The sequence below is a fragment of the Macrobrachium nipponense genome, chromosome 35 (assembly GCF_015104395.2).
Source record: "Macrobrachium nipponense isolate FS-2020 chromosome 35, ASM1510439v2, whole genome shotgun sequence".
NCBI lineage: Eukaryota > Metazoa > Arthropoda > Malacostraca > Decapoda > Palaemonidae > Macrobrachium > Macrobrachium nipponense.
Genome location: NC_061096.1, coordinates 25,596,302 through 25,617,964, shown reverse-complemented (window position 1 = coordinate 25,617,964; position 21,663 = coordinate 25,596,302). Strand labels below are relative to the sequence as shown.

General features: G+C 32.7%; 2 long non-coding RNA genes across 2 annotated transcripts in view; one reads left to right on the top strand and one right to left on the bottom strand.

Moving 5' to 3' along the window:
• Positions 1 to 1,848: 1,848 nt before the first annotated feature.
• LOC135208487 (uncharacterized) lies at positions 1,849 to 12,754 on the top strand. Its single transcript, XR_010313179.1, has 3 exons — positions 1,849 to 5,747; positions 7,330 to 7,463; positions 12,616 to 12,754. It is a non-coding gene; the product is annotated as an uncharacterized LOC135208487 (long non-coding RNA).
• Positions 12,392 to 21,663, bottom strand: part of LOC135208486 (uncharacterized) — a 17,111-nt gene continuing 7,839 nt past the window's right edge. Inside the window, exon 2 of the long non-coding RNA XR_010313178.1 lies at positions 12,392 to 14,218. This is a non-coding gene — a long non-coding RNA (uncharacterized LOC135208486). The remainder of the gene's footprint in view (positions 14,219 to 21,663) is intronic.

The window sequence follows — 21,663 nt, the reverse complement described above, 5'->3', positions numbered from 1 at the left end:
TAGTATGTATAATTAACCCTAACTTCTGCAAGCTTCATCTTTGTAACTCTTGAATCAGGTGTGCTTACGGAATGTCGAGACCTGTTAAATTCATAAGTATAAATCATTCTCAGGCTAATTGTAATCTGTTGTCAAAAGTTTAAGAATGTAGTTTCAACCACAATGCAAAATTTGATTTAAAAGGGAAGCGAGAAATGCCGGATAAAGGTTTAGAACTGGCACCTACAGAAATGTCGTCAATGCGTTCTGAGGAATTTTTGCGAAATTTCTGGTATACCTGTAATTAAAAAATAAGTTTTTGTATTACCAAATGTAACCGAATTTAGTCAAGTTGCCAGCTTTCAACTGCTGAAGATGGGAAAATTGTGCTGTGGTTTATCTGATAGGCGCCTGAAGTTATGGCAAGTTTTGTCAATTTATAGTTAATCTCTAACCAATTTGGAAGTATATAATTACATACGAGTAACTGATAATTATGATTTAAGGCAAGTTATGTGAAAAAACTTTTCTTTCCGCCTGTGGTGTTTGCGCACCACAACACTGCGCCGCGGGCTACAAATATACTATACTAAAGTGTGTGTATTTCGTAGTTTTACCTGAAACTTAGTAGTTTTAAAGCCTGGGATGCCGTGTTAACATGTGAGGCCACAACGGACTGATAGACATTTATAAATTATAAACTTGCAGACCACAACGGACTGATAGACATGTATAAATTATAAACTTGCAGAGGCCAGTCCTTATATATTTTGAATATTTAACTGCTTAAATAGATTTTCAAAAGTATTTATTACAATTATTTATGTAGTTTACATATTTGCAGAAGCCAGTCGTACATATTTTAAATATTTAACTGCATAAGTAGGTTTTTAAAGTTTTTATTACATTTATGTAGTTTACATATTTCCAAACTACCGACGTATGACAGCCGGCATCTTGCTCCCTACTGTGTCTTCGAAAGTAAATATATATACATATATATATATTATATATTGAAAAAATGACCCAAGGAAAACTATATGGGCAGAATGAAGGTTGCCTTTAATTTGGCAAGTCGGGCAGTAGTAAAGTCCAGGAAAAGAGTAACCTAAATCAACCCAACCCAACCTGTATGTAACTTATGACTTAACCTAATGTGGCAGTTGCGGTTTGCTATGCAGTTTTACCTCCTGAACAACAATTTTAAGCTATTTATTCCGACGACTGTAACTTCCAGGGGCTCGTATTAAAAACTGCGAAATACATTTGATGCCCCAGTTCCTGGTGACTCGTATTCCGGGACGAATGATGCGAAATGCTCATATAGAATTACCACTAATGTAACCCAGCCTAAGTAAAATGTAGAGTCGAACGAGATACGCGGACAGTGTTCAGTCTTGAAGCGGATTTATTATTACATTCGATATATATATATATATATATATATATTATAATTTTGTTTTATAGTTTATTGTTATACATGATTGAATGCGTAATATAATATATATATATATATATATATATATATATATATATATATATATATATATCTAATAAAAGGAGCCCATCCCAAAAAACACAAAATAGAGAAAAAGTACTATATTTCAGAGACTGCTGTCTCCCTCTTCAGGTAGATGAATCTACCTGAAGAGGGAGACAGCAGTCTCTGAAATATAGTACTTTTTCTCTATTTTGGTTTTGTTTTATGGGCTCCTTTTATTAGATGGAACTCTGTTGTTACAGAACATTTATACCAGTCATATATATATATATATATATATATATATATATTATATATATTATATATAATATATTATATATATATATATATATATATATATATATATATATATATGTATATATAATAATATTTTACAGTTGATTGTTATACATGATTGGATGCTTAAATTAGGCTACAAAGTGAACACGGGCAAGTAAATTTATTCAAAGTTTTCAGGAAAATGTGGGTAGTTACAAAAAAACTGCACTGAAGTCTATTTCTTTACTAAAAACTGTTGCTTTTCATTCATTTCTTTACGTTCCCCACTGAGTAACTTGACAAGCTCCAAAAATCCTTCGATATTCATGAGTAGTTTATTCTTTATTTTCTTTTTTAAGCCACATTTGTCACTTTAGGTAATATGCTGTATGTTAAATAAAAACGTTTGCTGAAGTAATAAATGATAATAAACTACCTAACATATAACATAGGTCTATGCTTAAAATCAATGTCAAGCATTGTAAACTGACAAAAACGATATGAAACATGTAGGTCTATATGCCACCTTTTATCATAAGGATATTTTGAAATGAGATATTTCCCCAAGAGAATGGACATCATCATATGCATGATTTATGGTAGGTATACATGTGGCATTCCTAAGCCAAACGAATGCCCTATTCAGGGCTATGAGTTTAAAAAATTGGAAAAGAGCACATCATAATTGGTCCCTTTTTTATCAATAAGCTACATTAATATAAAGAAAATCCACGATTATAATGCACCACTTCCTAGCATACTGATATTGAAACTTATTCGGTTATAATCAGTTGAATCACTTCAACTAATGCAATTACCTAATACATATTTGCAGTTGTTTTCTAAAAATAAATAAATAAAAATAATAATAATTCATTAAACATGACTAAGTTTACAATAATGTAAGTTAGTCTTCACCCTAAGATTAATTCACAAATTTACCAGATTTTACTAACCTATATATATAATTACAAAGGCAAACTGAAGATTGCTGGACCTAAAGAATGATTGCATTGTAAGGCATCACGTTTGGGTTACATCTACTGTTGTAAAAATCGGTTCTTAATTAACAATTGTATGATCGTATATGATATTAGCGCGTGAACACCCGAGATTAGTGAAAATGGTTCATTTTTCAAAAATATTCTATTTCAATCATTTTTTTAATGGCAAAAAAAAGTTTTAAAAGCATAAATATATATGCGGACCAACAGCGCCGCATACGTGAGGAGTGCAGACCTCTACTCTGCATTCAATGACTCCCTCGAATCTTCTCCGCACTTTTGGTTGTTTCTCCGCGCTTTGGCAACTCTGACCCAACCCAACCTAACCTAACCTAATGATTACTGGCTACCATATGTAATATAATGTTACTTTGGTAGATCTAGGTATTACTAATTACAGTTTCCTGTAGTATTTGGGTCGCTTATTAAAAATGTACAGTTGTTTCTTGATGGTCGACTGTAATTAACTCCCAGGGGCTAGTACTAAAGAAATGAAGTACATCAGGCCCACCAATCGCTAGTGGCTTTCATATTTGCGGGACCATTCTTGTGGCACTTTCCTTTGACTTTATTACTGGCCACCAGCTGGATCATGGTTAGGTTACCTTAAGGTAACCTAACCATGATCCACCTAACCTAGGATTGCCTAACCTAAGGTAATCGTAGGTTAGGTTACTTTAAGGTAACCTAACCATGATCCACCTAAGCTAGGATTACCTAACCTAAGGTAATCCTAGGTTAGGTTACCTTAAGGTAACCTAACCATGATCCACTTAACCTAGAATTACCTAACCTAAGGTAATCCTAGGTTAGGTTACCTTAAGGTGATCCTGATTAGGTCATATTCCTTCTGAAATGCTTACTAGTAGGCCAGCAGCAGACCCCAGCCTCACTGTGTCAGCTCTGGAAATATACATAATGAAAATTACTTCAGTGTAATCAGAGACAAGTTCAGGGTAATTATGGCATTGTCTGGAATAGCCTAACCTAATGTTCTCTACATTTTGCTTAGTGTCCAATTTTTAGGTAATTTTGTAAAAAAAAAAAAAATCCTTATCAGTCTTGGAGTTACTTGGTATTATACTTTGGCATGTTACATCAATATCGCAACTTGATATTGGAGGTATGATTTGCTTTAAATCTGTATAGTAATGTGTTTAGAATGAAAATCAAGCCATATTCATTTGGAAAATTACTCTCCATAGGAGTTTAGGGGCTGTCGGTGCATGTTATGTGGTGCACTGTAGGCAGTAGAGAAGGTTGGTTGGTTGCTGCCCCTTTCGGCCCCTATCTGTGGATGCTTCCATTCTTGCTTTCCCATCTTTTTGTCCAATCAATGCAACTCCTTTTCACTTTCTTATATGCTGAAAGTAATCCTGTGTAGGCTTTCATGCCAAATTATCACAAATTGCAAATTAACTGCTGATGAGATATATATCTTTTGTTTAACATTTATTCCTTTGTGGTTGGTACGAAATTTGTAATTGTTTATGGAAGGGAATGTAAGTAGTATCTCTCCTGCTGATGTTCCACAAACCATGGAACTAGTGTACGTGGTATCCTTTCACTCTTGAAACGGTTTAAGAATCCACATGAATGGTTTCTGCACCAGCAGATCTTGACATAAGTATTTTCTTTCTCAACATTCCATCACTGAAGTGGTCTCTGTGCAGTATGCCTGTCAGCTTGCTAATAGTTCCATCCTGAAGATGGTAACCCAAACCATTTTTCATTTCGTACCCTCTCATGCTTGTAGTTTGTGAGTGTTCACATATATATGTCACATGTACTTTATATGGAGTAGCATTTAGGCCAAAGTATCTGTTAGTGTCATGTTAGATACAGTTAACTACCATTTGAGCATCCAGTCTTAGTTTAGTTTCTAAAATGCATCCATCATCCTCCTTTTTAATAAAGGGGGTCAGTGGGTTAGAACTTATTTTAAGCCTGGTATTTACCAGCAGCGCCCTCACTCAACTGCCATTGCCCGGTTAACATCCTTGTTACAAAGTTCAGTGATCACTCCAGCTCTGACACTGAAGATAATCCTGAGCCTAGGGAAAATGCAAATTACTTTCAAAACTTTGGTATATTTCCAAGAAATGCAAATCTGAGTTAAGGTAGTAACATGTTGCCCTACTCCATGCAGGGGGATAGTGCTATCGCAGTGCACCTAATTTTCTTTGCAGCATGCCTTTGGCCCCTAGCTGCAACCCCTTTCATTCCTCTTACCATACCTCCTTTCATATTCTCTTTGGTCCATCTGACTTTCCACCCTCTCTAACCATTTATTCATAGTGCAAATGTGAGGTGTTCCTCCTGTTACACCTTTATAACCTTATACTACTGTCAATTTCTGTTTCAGCATTGAATGACTAAATAGGTCCCAGTGCTTGGCTTTTGGCATAAATTCTATATTCAATATCACATCACCCTACTGCTGGAGAGAAACTTACATTGTGACTTTGTACATTGTCAGGTACCCACATTGTTGGGTACCCACAGCCCACTTAAAAAGGGAGACTGCCAAATCTGAAAAGTACATTGTCATGTACCTACAACCTACCTAACAAGAGAGACTGCCAAGTCTGAAATTTACATGGTCGTGTACCCACAGCCCACCTAACAAGAGAGTGCCAAATCTGAAATGTACATTGTCACTTACCCACACCCCACCTAACGAGAGAGTGCCAAATCTGAAATGTACATTGTCACTTACCCACAGCCCACCTAACGAGAGAGGGCCAAATCTGAAATGTACATTGTTACGTACCCACGCCCACCTAACGAGAGAGTGGCAAATCTGAAATGTACATTGTCACGTACCCACAGCCCACCTAACAAGGGGGACTGCCAAATCTGAAGTGTGCATTGTCAAGTACCCACAACCCACCTAACAAGAGAGACCGCCGTCGACAGGTACTACTCTCATACCACCCAACAAGGGAGACTGCCAAATGTGGAACCTAGTGTCCATGCTTCAGCCAACTTTAGCTTTGCCAGAAGTATGTCCATATGAAGATTTTGGTTTGTACTTGTATACATACAATTGGGTTTTATAGAAAAGATATTTCTCTCCAAAATTTGCCACAGTATTTTTAACTTATAAATCATTTGGCTGGTAGTACATAATGTTACTTGAAAGTTTTAGAATTGTGTGCTAAATCAGTACTCTCCATACGTATTGGATATGGGATATTATGGATTGTTGGTCATTCTTGTTCCTACTGTAGAGGTATATCCTACTGTAGAGGTATAAGTTCATACAACCTTGTAGTTGCTGGCATACCGTTTGATGGCATACTGTTTGAAATGCCTTAAGTGGTCAAGGTAAGCTGTAACCTGGCTTATGCACGTCAGTACCATGTCTTACCCAGTACTAGGATATTACACTTCCAGGCTGTAAAGAATTACTGTAGTTTAATGAAGGGCATCAGTGTTGTCTAATTAAGTCTTGGTTTATGTATTCTAGCATTACAGGCAGTCCCCGGGTTACGACGGGGGTACCGTTCTTGAGATGCGCTGTAACCCGAAAATCGTCGTAAGTCGGAACATCACCAAAAATCCTAAGAAAACCTTACTTTTAATGCTTTGGGTGCATTGAAAACTATGTAAACTGCATTCTCATTGCATTTTACATAAAATAACCCTTCAAATATTGATTATTTTTCATTTTTGATGCCATATTTCTTCTGCCAGATGAGTGTTGTAGGCATCGTAACCCTGGAACATGTGTTGCAACCCTGGAAATAATTTCTGATGAATATAATTGAAAAGCGCTTTAACCTCGGAACGTTGCAAGCCGAACCTGTCGTAACGTGGGGACTGCCTGTACCTGGTACCATTTAGAAAGTTTGTCTCCACCTTAGTGGATTTATGACGGGGTTATGCAGTTAAATGGACTAAGCATAATGAAATTAATGTTACCAGAAATGCATAATAGATGAAAAAGGCTAGATTTTGTAGAGTGTGGGGAGTGGATAACATCTTAAAAACTATATAGTCTAGTACGCTATACTATTTATTCTGATTGAGTTGTGTAGTAAACTCTTAAATGCTTACCATTGAGAGATTGAGTGAAAGTTACTATAAAGAGAGGCATCTTTTCTTGTTTTCTATGTTTTTAAGTAATGGTTGTACTACTGTGTTTTTTTCAATAATAAAGAGCATTGAAATGTAAAAAGGCAGATGTATAGGTAGAATAAGGCAGTATTTTTTGCCAGAATAGGTAAAGCTGTAGTGATTTCCATTTATTGTTGCTCTTATTCTTTCTACAGTGGTGATTTTAATCAATGGGTATTTGGTTAGCTAAGCAATGACCTTGCTCATTTTGTTCGGTATGAATTTGTGTTCAGTTTGAATAAAAATAGTACGTACTTGTAGTAGTAGGATGATGATTGCATAAATCCTTGCCCTAGAAAATATAATGAACTTTGTTGATGACAATTTTAAAGGAGCATCTTTTGTTATAAAATTTCTTTTATTACAGATCATACTTCAAGGAAAACTGCCCTAGAAAATATAATGAACTTTGTTGATGACAGTTTTAAAGAAGCATCTTTTGTTACAAAATTTCTTTTATTACAGATCATACTTCAAGGAAAACTGTCTTTACATGAGAAACTAAAGGACATAGTTTTTCAAGAATGATATGGATTAGAAATCATTGTCAGTGACACAAGTATGAAGATGCTGTGAAAGGAAATGCTATTGTCATTGATGTGAGTATGATAACAAACTTATTTTGATTTTGATTGCAATTAAAATACAAAAAGAAAAAAAAAACAGATTGTAAGAAATCCATTAGTAAGAAAGAGCCAATCTTTGTAAGAACAGGGGAGAAGAAGTAAAGTTAAATATACCTGCAAAAGAATATGTAAAGGTATGTATTATTGAATTAGTAAGGTTGATGAGGTTTGATTGAAAAAAAAAAGCATTCTGAATTGACAAGAAGGTTTTTAGTAGATCTTGCCAATGAATTCATGAAATATTTAAAGATTTTTTGGTTTAGGAGACCTCTCTGTTTTGGTAGAGGTCTCCATGCTCTTGTGTTGCTTTGAACAGACATGCCCACAGTGCAAATTCTGGCCTTAGGTATGGAATTGACTTATCCTTTATGGTCTCGCCGAGGCACTGCATGAGCCCTTTATGGGGGCTACAGACAAAAGATATTATGAATACAGCTTTCTTTGCTGGTTAGGGAGCTGGTATCCCAGGTGAGGGCCCATTAAGTTGGAGTGTTACTCCACCTCTCGTACTCAGGAAGAACTTTTTTGATGTAATAGGTAATGACTGGTGTTTACCATTGCTAAACCACCTTTGCCTCTTTGTGACTGATGGATGTCACATACAAGTCCTTGGATGCCTTCTCGTTTGAACTGTAGTGGTTGCTCAACTTCTGTGGTTGTCAGAGCTCTTCCTGGACAGATTTACCAAAGATTTACAATAGTGAAACACTGGATGAAAGATACTGTAATTTTTTTGCATTCATTTTTGTGCCAAGCGGCCATTTGCCATATTATTGCAGGTTACATAGTTACATAAGTTTCCAAACTCTGGCTTATGTAAATCAGTCAATGTCGCCATCTCTGTACCTCTTTTAACCAAGGGAAATGGTCAGATTGTAGATGTTGTCTGGGATTTGGGATTCCATGGTGGGTATTGTGCAACCTTCTTAGCTGGTCTTCTTTCTCTCATGGAAAATTCAGGTTCTTTGCCACCAAGATTATTACAAAAAGGACATCTCTGGTACAGGGCTGTCATCCTTGATATCAAATATGCCATGATGTATAGGTGGGTGCAGGAATCATTCTTCCCCTGCTCACTTTCATGAATGGGAAGCTGACATTTCTGGGTGAAAGATTAAAACATTAATGGTCTATGGACAATCCTTTAAGGAGAATCCACACAAAAGATAAAGGTTTGTCATTTCATAGCAACAAGTTGCAAAATATGAAGGTTGACTTTGCAGCTATCTAAGATATAACAAACTTGGTCTCCTATTATAACCCCACCTCAAACCAGCCTCGCACATGTCCCTGTTGTTGAAGGAAAAAAATGAAGCTGTTCACGAAGAGGGTGGGTACTGTTCCCCTTTCATTTGTCTACCATTAATTAGCTACCTTATTATTAAACTAATTACCAGACTAGCTATTGATAAAAAGTATCCATATAAAAGAATTCAGTGTTTTTTATACAGTATCTGGGAATAATGCAAATTCTTAAAAATTACAATATTAAAAATGTAACTTAAGGCATACTTATTTTGAAGACCAAAAGAGCCATTTTTAAAAATATTTTCTGTATGAAAACCCGTGAGGGGAGATCAGTTGGACTGATAAAGGTCCATGTGAAGTTCAACTTGTACTCTGGCAATTTATTTCTATGAAATTGACTAAACATTCCTATAATTTTTTGGTGCACAGGCTTGCTTGGTTGTAAGAAAAGGGGGAAAAAGTACAGGGGTTTTACCTGATTTACTGGTCTGTCACATTTTCCTGACTACTTTTCCTCTCAATGTTAGGGGATAGAGAAACTATTTTAAGCCATGGTTTTCTGCTGCCATAGTGTGCTCTGGTTGTTGGAAAGTGTTTTCTTTTGCTACTCTGGTATATTTTTACATATAATCGTCTTATTCATATCTTGTGTAGGATGTCTTTTGTCATAAAGTAAAGCAGTTCCTTAAGCTAGATAATGCACGAATGATCAGTGCTGGAAGTTTGTTTTGACTCAGTATAACTGGCTCTCAAAATGTTTGATGTGTATCAGTGAAGCATTTGGCATGGAAGATCACTACACAAATACTACAGGAATTGGAGGGAACCAGATAGAAATGAAAAAATAATGTTCATGATTTTTTTTATCCTGAAAGGAATATGAAGTTGGAGATGGGCCCAGATAGAAAGTGTTCCTGAGGTGCATTTTTGAGCAACTCTTTGCATCTTTGTCTATTCGGAATGTTCCTGCCATTCTTCCTACATCCCCAGATCCTCATCTCCAAACTCTTCCTTTCCTTGTTTCTCTCCTATGATTCATGTTAGACTGCAAAGTACTATTTGGTCCCTTATGTCATCTGACCAAGGCTAAGTTACTGTTCCTGCTGACGATGGAAACTTTTTTTTTTTTTTTTTTTTTTTTTTTTTTTTATGTTGTAGACTCATGGTCATTTGTTTTAATAGAAGAATGTTTTACTGAATCATTTGAGTAGGAAGGGCTAGATATTACAGATAAGATGGTTGCTACATCCACAAAGATGTCAGGACCTGTTGGGCACATTAAACATCAATATGTTTGTACAGAGCTAGAACAAACCTACCTACCTATTGCTCTCCCTGTTGGTCCCTTCAAGCAGGGGCAGTGGATGCAATGCTGACCAATTGATTTAATCGAGATTTTTAAGTGCTTCTCCCCATCACTTCCCGAGGCAAGTTCTGAAATTCCAACCTCCCAGAATCCAAGAATGTCTTTCTTATTCCTGTAGTGGCCTTAGACTTGATTACCTCCATTCTTATTCTCTGACATCTTAATTTCTATGCTCTATTAACAATTGTTTCATAGTGAAACGTTGGGGTTTTCCTCCAGTTATTTGTCAAACCTTTTACCACCACTTTCCATTTCAGCACTTAATGACCTCATAGGTCCCAGCATTTGACCTTTGGCCGAAGTTCTATATTTTATTCTATTTACTCTAGGCTTTAATCTCTCTGGTAAGCCTCGATTCCTACCTTTATAGGCAAATCTGCTCAAGCAATCACTTGTTGAATTTTCACCAAAACCTCATCATGCTTCAGCTAACTACCTCATGGAGACTAGAATGTCAACTGAGCTGAAGAGATTTTATCTAAGCTGTCTCATAAACTTACTTAAAGGGAGAGTCAACTAATAAACTGCAAACATCAATGACAATTAAATTTTATTGGTTCCTCAGACATTCTAAATCATTATTGCTGCCATCAAAAGATGCAGGTCAGTGTTATCCTGTATCCTTTTGTCGTTTTAATATTGATGCCTATAATGAAAAGGACATAGATGAAGTCCTCAGATTACTTGGAATAGGACACCCTCATCCACCTCCGAGAAAGTTCGGAGAGACTTGAGATACAGTACCAAGATTCTTGACAAGGCGACTTTTTGAACTCTTTGAAGAACCTTCTTAAAGGATTTAAAAACTAAAATCCTTTCCTCGTTTACTGTAGCCGCCACCAAAGTTGGTGGGTTAAAAACCTTTTCCGAGTTGTTTGTGTTTGTTGATGTGCTCCTTTCCTTTTTGCTGCATTATTGAGTAAAAAATGGCATGAAACCCAAATTCCTTATTCTGTCACTATTCCAAAACTGACCTATGCATTGCAGAATGAAGCCGCCTTCGGTGTGTTTTGTTTATCATGTTCATATTAGTTTGAACAAATCCTTTCTGCTTTTTCTGAAGGTGAAGGCATTGAGTATGATCTGAAGTTAATGCCTTTAATTTTATAAAGAACTTGTTAAATGATGATGATTAATTGTACTGTAGGCAGAATTAAGTTTTGTCTCGCTACTTGAAATACCTGGCGGTCTGTTGTGAGAAGTCTTAAGTTACAGGTTTCTCCACAGCATCCCTTCGACCCCTTTCTGCAACCTCAGCGATTCCCTTTATTGTACCCTGTTTGTATTCTTCCTTCCATTTGACTGTACCACTATCTGGATTCAAACCAGCACTTGGTTTAAATCCAGTACTATTCTAAGCCTGTTGTTAGAAGGTACTTTCAGCTTAATCTTTGCTTTACATTTAAGCAAGTCTATTGTGGTACCTCTAGTCATTTATCCCGATGTCAATCCTTGACTGTAGGTTAAGTTTTATCAGTTTGTTAAAACCGTAATGCATCATAGTTTCTGTGGGTTGGCTATTCATACCAGACTTTACCAAGTGCTGAACTATTCCACCATCCTTGTCCATGTGGTAGTCGTCTAAATGAATGTCAGCTAAGATTCGTGTAATATCATGTCATCTTAAAACCTGTTACTTTTATCCATACCTAACAGCCTCCCCATAATCCTGTTTGTCGAGTTCCAAGAATCTTATTTATTGGAGGCGAGTTTAAGAAAATAGGCAGATAAACCAGAAACCACCTTTTCTAATTTTTTCACCTTTTTCTCAACTGCCAATCAAGACTACGGCTCATAAATTATGGCTATAATTTTATGTGGATAAAGTAACTATTCTTTTAAGATTGCAGTTTTACTTCATTCGAGACAATTCTGGAAATTTTTAACCAGAAGGCCCGTTTGTTTATAGTTTTTTTTTGATTCGAGACTTCTTGTGTAGACAAATAGTTTTGAGACCTCTTCTTTTGTTGTGTTTGTGGTGTAAAATATTCTTCACAGAATCTTAATGTACATTTTTCTGAATTGTGCTTTATTTAGTTTTTAGCATGAATACTTACAATTTGTATGTACTATTGTTCATCATAATGTGGTTACATTATGCAGATGTTTCAGTTACAATGTATTTGACAATTTAAGGAATATATAAGCATAAATGTCCGATTTCCGACCCAGTTAGGATGACTCCATAATATACATTATATTCAGCCATCATGTGCTGAAAAGAGAACATTATATTCAGCCATTCAGTGCTGAAGAGAGAGAGGGTTGGAGTGGTTGAACAGAAAGATTATAGGCATAATTTTTATATAGGTATTGGTCAAATTAACTAGTATGGATAATTATATAGGTATTGGTCAAATTAACTAGTATGGATAAGTATTAGACAAAGTTGTTTAAAACCACAAAGTTATTCTGAATTTGACAAACTATGGTTCATCATACAGGTATAGGTTTATTTTTATTATGCCACAGGTGTTGAATTTTATAAATGAACTTTTGTTATAATTCCAGCATGCAATGACTGAATGTGAAGGAGGCGGCAGAAGTTTTCACTGGACTTCTCATTCTCCAAAGGATGGAGTGTAAGACCTCCCCCTGAGACCATAGACAGAAACAGCTACTGGGAGGAGTTGTTCTTGCAAGTTGAAGCTACAACACACGGCAATGAAGTACATGCACCTAAACGTGGCTCGTTGGCTGTAGCTTTGATGGTGAATAGTTTTACTCCCAATGTTTATTGAAATAAAAGGAAGGAGACTAAGAGACTGCAATACAGCAGATGACGATAAAGTGAAGGAAAGCAGCAATCCTGGGTCTTCTCTTTCACCAGAGGAGGAAGTGTTCTACAGCAAAATACAGAGGAGAGACTGCAATACAGAGCATAAGATGACTAAGTGAGGGAAGGCAGTGATCCTGAGTCTTCTCGTCCACCAGAGGAGGACGTGTTTTACAGCAAAAGATGGAGGAGAGAGGTCAATACAGTGTAAGATGATGAAGGGAGGGAAGGGAGCAATCCTGGGACTCGTCCACCAGAGGAGGACGTGGTCTATAGCAAGAGACGGAGAAGAGACTGCAATACAGCATAAGATGACAGAGCGAGGGAAGGTAGTGATCCTGGGTCTTTTCATTTACCAGAGGACGACGTGTTCTACAGCAAAAGATGGAGGAGAGTGTGCAATACAGCGTATGATGATGATGTGAGGTAAGGTAGTGATCCTGGGTATTCTCGTCCAGTAAGGAGGACGTGATCTACAGCAAGAGACGGAGGAGAGACTGCCATACAGCATAAGATAAAGTGAGGGAAGGTAGCTATCCTGGGTTTTCTCATCCACCAGAGGAAGAAAGATGGAGATGGAGGAGAGACTGCAATACAGCATAAGACGAAGCAAGGGAAGGTAGTGATCCTGGGTCTTCTCGTCCACAAGAGGAGGGGATGTGGTCTACACCAAAAGATGGAGGAGAGACTGCAATACAACATCCGGCGATGAAGCAAGGGAAGGCAGCGATCCTGGGACTTCTCATCCACCAGAGGAGGACATGGTCTACAGTAAGAGACTGCAATACAGCATAAAATGATGAAGTGAGGGAAGGCAGCGATCCTGGGACTTCTAATGACTTTGGAGAAAAGTGTACTTCTGCACAATGTAAAATCCAGAGGGGGAAGTAGTTCTTATAGCTTCAACAAACTGCAGGGTAGTGCACACTTGCAAACTGAAATAGACTGGCAAACGTGCCTCATTGGCTGTTGCTCTGCTGGCGAGTCTTGTTCCTTACAATTACTGTGTATTCTTCCACCCAACATTTCTTGAAAGGAAAGGAAGATGGAGACTGCTGCGTTACAGCATACAATAATAAAGAGTGCGAAGGCAGCAATGAAAAACATCAAAGTAGCCTTCCCGGGACGTATTTTCCAGGTCAGGAACAAGAGGGGTTAAGAGCTGTTGACGAGAACTACCACCGGTCTTGGGGACGACTAGCTGAAATTGGCATACCCTAAAGGTCCTGCAACATCAACCTTCACTTCTTCCTTCATGCTTGAAGGCAACCAGAGCTCCCGTACGAAGAGTTAGAAACAACTGCACTGAGCAAGAGAACCTCCCAGTCTCAACATCATCTGAAATATAAAAAAAAATGTCAGTGTGACACGATTTCGGTTGACAAGCAAAGAAACAATTCATGGCATACCATATTTAAAGACCAAAAGTTTGTATCAGTCAAAATGTAAATTTAAATAGTCACATTTTCCAGTAAAATTCATGTTATTCCATATTTAAAGACCGAAGGTTTATATCAGTCAAAATATAAATTTACGTAAATCACATTTTCCAATAATTAATGAAGCCCATGTAAAAGAATTATGTACTTAAAATTTAATACCCATTCCCATAATCAAAAGTGTTTTTTAAAGAATTATGGCAAAAAATCTTAATTGTGTCCCTCTCAGTTTAGGGGCTGCCCTAATAGAACTGAGTTTTACCTGCACCCCAGAATGCCTATATATGAGGCCACGTAAGAGTACAACTCCCATGACAAATGTGGTGATGTCAGACCATTCTTTCTCTCTAAATGTGAGCAATTCGGTCCCTGGCCATTGTCCATTTATTTAACTCACTGAAACAAGGGAAATTTTTTTAGATATTCTATACAGATAGATATAATTAGAATCTAATCTATGCATCCGACATGTTTTGCTTACTGATGTACAGCAGTATATTAAGTTGAAAACCTTAAACAAAATGACACTCATGATTGTACCAATATGAAATAATTTCAAATGCCAACATATTCTCCAAAGATATAACCACCATAACTTGAGACTCAATTCCTCGGGGAAAAATAAAAAATGAATCTTAAAAGCAACTGGTTTGGCTAAGTATGCAACTCAAAGACTGGAAAAGTCCTTTAAGTCCAGACTAGTCAATGTGCAGTCAGAATGGAAAAAATCCAAAATAGGTTCCCATTCACCTTCTTAAAAGCATGGAAAGGTCAAAACAGGTTTCCATTCACCTTTCTACGCACTAGGAAACAATTTCGATATCTTTATCGTTTAACTACCTCAGAAATTCTAACTACTAATTTGGAAAATCAGAGATGACCTCAATATGAGAGAGAAAAAAGTACTATATAGTTAGTACAGGATCTAATGAAAACTGCCTTCTCTTGAAAAGATTTGTCTGCAATGAAATATTCTCCATATGATTAACTACAGGTGAACTCACAATTTTCAAATGTCACATACAGAGGTAAATTAACTTGATACAAATATCAAGAGATTGGTTTAATGTTGACTGTACCTCCTACAACTTAAAAATATTTTATCTGAAAATAGAATTAAAGATTTTCAGAACACCTGCCAGAGTGAAGCACCACGAAGGATGTTGAAATGTATGAAACAAATGTGAAAACTGGTCGGGAACGAGCGGCAGAGGGTCTTGAAAACAGCCAGAGGGCCACTAGAAGTGAGTGAAAAGAGGAATTTATGCCACCAGTTGCACACACACATGGATATATCCTCAAGAAAGGCTTGCATATGTAATGTGAATCTTATAGTTGTATTTTAAGCCCTTTAGAAAACAGTGACCTGAATAAGTTATAATCGCACATGAAAATACAAAACTAAAACCTTATTGAGCAAAAGAATAAGCTTTGAAAGAATTTTAAATATTTCCTCTGACCCAGTTAAGTACTTACATCAAATTTGTCCAAAAGTAAGTGTGTATGTGTGTGTGTGAAACCATCACATTAAATTATCCTTTTTCTAAAGGAGCCAGCAACAGACTATTGTTCACAAACTTTGAAAAGAAATTTTAAAAGATTCTAGCTAACAAAACAATCCGATTTCCTGCAAGAAAGGTATATTCATTTGAGAAAAAGAACACCTACTTTGAAAAAGTTTTCTAAAAATTATGCACCCTGCATTCAAGCTAAAATGCGTGTTTTACATCATTAAATACATGAATGAAAAACCAAACAATGCGATAATGCGTTCAGACTTTGCAAAGATTTTACACAAGATGATTTTATTTCCATTCTTACAGAAATTTAAAACTTCAACGCAGGAGTCTACAAGTAAAACCAAACCCAAGATCTGTAATGAAAAATAAAAATTTTTAGAATTGCCATTAGTAATATTTATAAGCTTGATATACATTAAACCATTAGAAATATTTAAATGCCACATAGCTTAATTTGTACACTTGAGGAACATGACAAAATGTACACAAAAGATGCAACTAAGAGAAATCTATGTTGAAAATAGATAATGGAATAATTGAGGAACATTTTGAAAATCTGAATGGAGAAAATCAATAGGAATTGGAGAAAGGTCCTTAAGTCCGATCCCTTCCATAATCGCTGAGCTGTAAATACAATATATATATTCCCCGAGCCAAATCACTTAAAAAGCTCTCACCAAGTAATTGAACCTATTTTGTCAATAAACACAAAACAATACATAAACAAAAGATATTTATTACTACCTTTAAAATGGCGGACGTTGCCACACAGCGACTTTGATTTTAGGTGCAGAGCTATTTCACTTGAAACATTATAAACCGATGTTTAATCCCCTTTTGTTATTCATTAATTTAACCGCCTTTAGCTTTACTTTTAACATTTCATCAAATAATTTTCGAAAAAAGGTGATAGTAGGTATGGTGCTACAGCTGCATTGCCGCCACGCAGGAAGTTAAAATTTTTTTTTCTTTTTTATATTTGTATGAAACCTTTCGCCTGAAATACGAGAATATGGGCTCAAAACCGCACAGGGTGAAGATGTCCACTTGAACATCATGGCTATTTGAAACAACGAAGGAATGTAATGCCGCTCAAGCATAGTGAAACACATATATATGCTGACATATGGCCACCCTAGAACAGACCAACTGATTGTTATGCTTATATTATATACACCTGTCAAAGGAACAACAGCGTTGTTCCTTTGACATTGAGTGCACAAAGTGGTATTAACAGAAAACGTTGTTAGCCACATTTAAAGAAAATGAACCATATATTTCTGATGGCAAACTAACCCAGATATATCTGTGCCTTAACAACTAAATATTTTCTTTATATTCTTCATCATTATTTTAAATTCCGATGAATTTATGGAAATAAAAGCTTTCAGGGAACGTTGTACTGCAAATTAAAGTTACTTTAAAAGTCATGGTAAACATGATCGTGAGGGTTATTTCTTATACTTTAAAGACATATGTATATAACTTATTCCAGAGTTCAATAAAGGGGTAGGGGTGTGTGTGTGTGTGTGTGTGTGTGTGTGTGTGTGTGTGTGTGTGTGTGTGTGTGTGTGTGTGTGTGTGTGTGAGTGAGAGAGAGAGAGAGAGAAGAGAGAGAGAGAGAGAGAGAGAGAGAGAGAGAGAGAGAAATAACTATGTTGAGGATCAAACAACATATTGACTTAAATACCGCAACCACTCTGGTGAACACCGTGTTTAAATATCAGTTCCCTGAGAATGAAATATTAAATCATTAACTAAAGTAAGTAAATATCTCAGTAATGATAAATCTGCAATAGATAATATAATTACGCATTAAACATATTACTTAAAAACACATGACTTCAAAATAGGGTGTTGGATATCAAAGCTAAATGACCTAATTTTCCGTGGTTTCCACTAGGGAAGTAGGATGTTTAGTCGTCTTACGCGTTTTTAGGTTTATAATGCATCATTTATGGGCCTCTGAAAAAAATCATGACGCATAAAATACAGAGGTCAAAGACTGGATTAAATGGATTCATAAATGACGCGGAGTACTTCCAAATACACACACACACACACATATATATATATATATATATATATATAATATATATATATATATATATATATATATATATATGTGTGTGTATATATACACATACATATACATATACATACATATACACATACACACACGCATACACATACACATATATATCTATATATCTAATATATAGATAATATCTATATATATATATAATACATCTATAATATTACTATATCTATATATATATATATCTAAATTGATATATCTCTATATTATATATATTCTATATATATATATCTATATATATATATCTATATACATATGATATATATTATATCTATTAATATATATATATATAATCTATATATAATATATATATATCTATATTAAATATATATAATCTATATATATATATTATATATATAATATATATCTACTAAATAGAATATATTATATATCTAATATATATATATCAGATATATAATAATAACTATATATATATATTATATAATATATATATCTATATATATATATATATAATATATCTATATATTATAGAGATATCTATATTATATATATATTATCTAGTATATAATATACATCTATATATATATAATATTATCTTTATATATTACATCTTATATAATATAAGATATTATATAGATATATATATATATCTCATATTATTATATATATATCTATATAGATTATATATCTCTATAATATTAATATCTATAGATCATAGATATAATATCTATATATATCTATACGAGATATATATTATATTCTATATCTCATATATAATATATATATATTATATTCTATAATATATTTATCTTAAAAAGATTATAATATCTATATCTATATATATCTATTATTATATTCTATATCTATGATATCTATATTATAATATCTATATCTATATATATCTATACTCTATATATCTATATATATATCTATCTATATCTCCATCTATATAATCTATATACTATATATCTATATAAATCTATCTATCTATCTATCTATCTATCTATCTATCTATCTATCTATCTATTTATCTATCTATCTATCTATATATCTATCTATATATTATCGACATATCTATATATATATATATCTATATATCTATATATCTATACTATCTAATATCTAATATTATTTATCTATATATCTATATATCTATATATCTATATATCTATATATCTATCTATATATCTATCTATTCTATCTATCTATCTATCTATCTATCTATTATCTATCTATCTAATTTCTAAAAAATATATCTATCTATATCTATATATCTATCTACTAATATCTATATATCTATATATCTCAATCTATATCATCTATATTATTCTATATATCTATATATCTATATATCCTATCTATATATCTTATCTATCTATCTATCGATCTATTATCCATCTATCATATCTACTATATATTATATATCATCTATCTATATTCTATCTTATATACATCTATATATCTATATATTAGTATTATATCTATCTATCTATCTATATATCTATCATATATCTATCTTATAATCTATCTAATAGATCTAGATTATCTATCTATAATCTATCTATATATTCTATATATCTATATAATCTATATTATCCTATATATCTATATATCATCTAATATATCCTTAAAATTATCTATATATCTATCTTTATATATCTATATATTCTATATATCTATCATATATCTATATATCTATAGATTATATAATCTATATAATCTATATCTATCGATATCATCTACTATATATCTATATATCTATATATCTCTATATCCTATATATCTACTCTATCTATATATCTATAGCTATCTATATATCTTCTTTATCTATCTATCTTAATATCTATCTATATAATCTATATATTCTATATATCTATATATCATATATCTAATATATCTAAATATATCTATATATCTATATATCTAATATATTCTATCTATTATATCTATATATCTATATATCTCTATCATATATTCTATATATATATATATTCTATCTATATATCTATTATTAATCTATGATATCTATTCTATATATCTATCTATATATCTATATATCTATATATCTATATATCGATTATCATCTATATATATATAATCTATATATCTATATAGTCTATCTATAATCATATATCTATTATATATCTATAATATCTAATCTATATATCTATAGATATCTATATATATATATATCTATCTATATATTCTATATATCTATCTATATATCTATATATCGTATATATCTATCTATATATTATATATCTATATATTATATATCTTATATTCTATATATCTATATATCTATTCTTATATTATCTATTATATCTAATATATCTATCTAGATATTATCGATCTATCTTATATATCTATATATCTATTATTATCTACTATCTATCTATCTATCGGATATATTCTTATATTATCTATCTATGCTTTCTATCTATCTATATATATCTATATTTATCCTTATATATCTATCTATAGATACTATCTATATATCATCTATATATTATATATCTTAGCATATCTATTCTATAGATCTATATATCTATATATTCTATCTTATATATCTATATATCTATATATCTATATATCTATCTATCTATATATCTATATATCTATCTATCTTCTATATATCTATATTCTATAATCTACTATCTTATCTATTATCTTATATCTATATATCTATCTATCATCTATTTATATATCTTATCTAGATATCCTATATATCTATATATCTATCTAATACTTATATACTATAATCATATATCTATATATCTATCTAGATATCTATATATTATCTATATATCTATAATCTATATATCTTATATCTATATTATCTATCTATCTATCTATCTATCTATCTATCTATATATCTATCTATATATCTATATATCCTCTTATATTATATATATATATATATATCTATATATCTTATCTATTTCTATTATTAATCTATCCTATCTATATATCGTATCTATCTATCTATCTATTCTATCTATCCTATCTATCTATCTATATCTCTATAATATCCTATATATCTAATATCTATCTATAGATCCTATAATATCTTATAATATCTATTCTATATATCTATATAAAATCTATCGATATATATATATATCTCTATATCTATATATCTATAATATATATATTCTATATATCTATATATATATCTACATATCTATATATCTAATCTATATATCCTATATAATCTATATCTATCTATTATCTATCTATACTACTATATCTATCTATAATAATCTATTACTATCTATCGTATTATCTATCTATATATCTATCTTATATTCATATATCTATATATCTATAATCTATATATCTACATATCTAATCTATATATTCTATATATCTATATATCTATATATATATATCTATCTATATATCTATATATTCTATCTATATATCTATATATTCTATATACTATTATTATATCTATATACTATCTATATATCTATATATCTATATATCTATATATCTATATATCCTATATAATATATCTATGTTATCTATATATTCTATATTATCATATATCCTATCTATATATCTATCTTTAGACTTTATATATCTATAATCTAATTTAGCTATATATCTATCTATCTATCTATATATCATCTTATCATCTAGCTATCTATCTATCTTATATATTATCTACTATCTATCTATTATCTATCTATCTATCTATCTATATATCTATCTATCTATTCTATCTATCTAATTATCTATATATCTATTATATATCATATA